The sequence below is a fragment of the Marmota flaviventris genome, chromosome 17 (genome assembly GCF_047511675.1).
Source record: "Marmota flaviventris isolate mMarFla1 chromosome 17, mMarFla1.hap1, whole genome shotgun sequence".
NCBI classification, from domain to species: domain Eukaryota; kingdom Metazoa; phylum Chordata; class Mammalia; order Rodentia; family Sciuridae; genus Marmota; species Marmota flaviventris.
In genome coordinates this window covers 25856263-25858210 of record NC_092514.1, presented here as the reverse complement: position 1 = coordinate 25858210, position 1948 = coordinate 25856263, and the positions used below count along the sequence as shown (strand labels likewise).

The 1948-nt window shown below is 38.2% G+C and overlaps 1 long non-coding RNA gene across 1 annotated transcript; it reads right to left on the bottom strand.

The window, feature by feature from the left end:
- Positions 1-525: 525 nt before the first annotated feature.
- On the bottom strand, positions 526-1733 carry LOC139702412 (uncharacterized). The gene is made up of 2 exons (XR_011705035.1): positions 1574-1733; positions 526-699 (listed from the first exon to the last, which is right to left on the bottom strand). It is a non-coding gene; the product is annotated as an uncharacterized lncRNA (long non-coding RNA).
- Positions 1734-1948: the final 215 nt, after the last annotated feature.

Genomic DNA, 1948 nt, shown 5'->3' with positions numbered 1-1948 from the left:
GACACAATGACGATATAGGAACTACTAATCAGACGTTTAAGTTGCTGTATTTTGAGGTTTCTTTGTTAAAGAGCTTTGCCTTTATTTTCACTTACAAAAATACCCCCAAAATTCTAAGGTAAGTTTATTTCTCCATCTACAGTTCTATTCCTAGGCAAATTACCAATCAAGTGTGAGTTGAATAAAAACATGTTCAAATATGCAAGACCTCAAAAAATAGAACTTTTAAGCACCCCTTCTCAAAAGACTACTAGAACAAGAACTTATGCCAAGCTCCAGGTGTAATGGGCATCGAATAAGCAATGTAAGTACTACCTCACTATCCATTATTCTATATATTCACTGCTAAATCATCATACTTCATATGGGCCCATGAAATTATTGTGTTTTTAAACAAATAATTTACACTGATAGGGGCCTGCCAAAAACATTTGCCTGAGACTCCACATATCCTCAGGACAGTCCTAGTTAAAGTGGTAAATCTTTTACAACAACCAATGGATTTAAGAATGAAGAGACCATAAGTAAGCTTCGGGAGTGGATTCATTATAGTGATGAAGGCAGAAAACAACACCGAAGAGTCAAAGAAAGATTGGACAATGAGCTGGGCATAGTGGTGCAGGCCTATAATCCCAGCTACTCAGGAAGCTGAGGCAGGAGGATCACAAATTTGAGGCTGGCCTTCCAATTGAGGAGATCCTGTGTCAAAATAAAAAACAAAAAGGGCTGGGAAGGCACTAGGTTCAATCCCTAGTCACACACACACACACACACAAAAATATATATATATATATGAATAATAAGATAGTCAACCTCTGCCTTTGGTTTATAGACTCGGGTGGAAAAGATAGTGATGCCTGAGAATTTGGTTTTGAAAAATCAATTATTTACATTGCTAAAGTAGGAAGTAGATAGCCCATTATTTACAAAATATCTTAAAGAGCCATTTTGGTTTTGGAAAGCCAGGAGGCAAAGCAGAGTTTGGAAAGGAGATGAGACAATGACTGATAAGTTTTACATAATAAAATTTTTAAAATACTACAATTGGGGATTGGCTCAGTGGTACAGCATGTGCTTGGCATGCATGGTGTCCTAGTTTGAGTCCCAGCACCATAAAAAAGTAAAAAAGAAGAAGACTGACTTTCCTATATTATGCCATTGCTGGGGGGAAGGCCTGGAAATAAAGAGAACAAAGATAAAAGGGCTGGAGTTGTAGCTTAGTGGTATAGTACCGGCCTAGCATGCACAAGGCCCTGGGTTCAATCTCAAGTACCACAAAATTAAAAATTAAAAAAGGTAAAACATTTCCACAATAAGACACCTGGAAATGCAGATGATGTAGGTCTAGTCAGTCAGAGGTATCTTAATAATATAAATGGCTAACATCAAGTTTTATATTAAATCCTGTCCTTACTTAAAATTTTAAGTTTGTCCATCATAAGTATTTGCCTTAATTTTGACTTTTAAAATGATGTGTTAAAATATTTAACACTTTACAAATAGTATTTATCTTGATTACTGAGTTTCTTGGGACCTACTTAAATGTTGCACTCAAATCAAGTGCCTCGCTCACCTCACCCCAGTTCCTGTCCCTGCAGATCTTCAGTAAGTGTCACGTGGCACAGTGTCAGGAATGACTGTCAATTCTGGTTCAATGCAGGGTGGCATGAAGAGACCATCAGCTGTAGACAAGACATGGAAATTCTCTAAAAACCAGTTTAAGAAGCCTGAGAAATGTGGGATTATAAGGTAAACTTCAGAGCGAAGAGAAAGATAAACAGCAGAAGTTGATACAGGATGTTGGCAGGGGTCCCAGAGAAGGGTGGAGCTGTTTACTCCCTGTGTCCTCTGCTAGACTCCACAGCTTACTTGTCCACAAACCTTGGCCTCTCCAAAACAAAATGGGAAGCTTAATGTACCCTGGAACTGACCTTCTTTTCTCATCCTC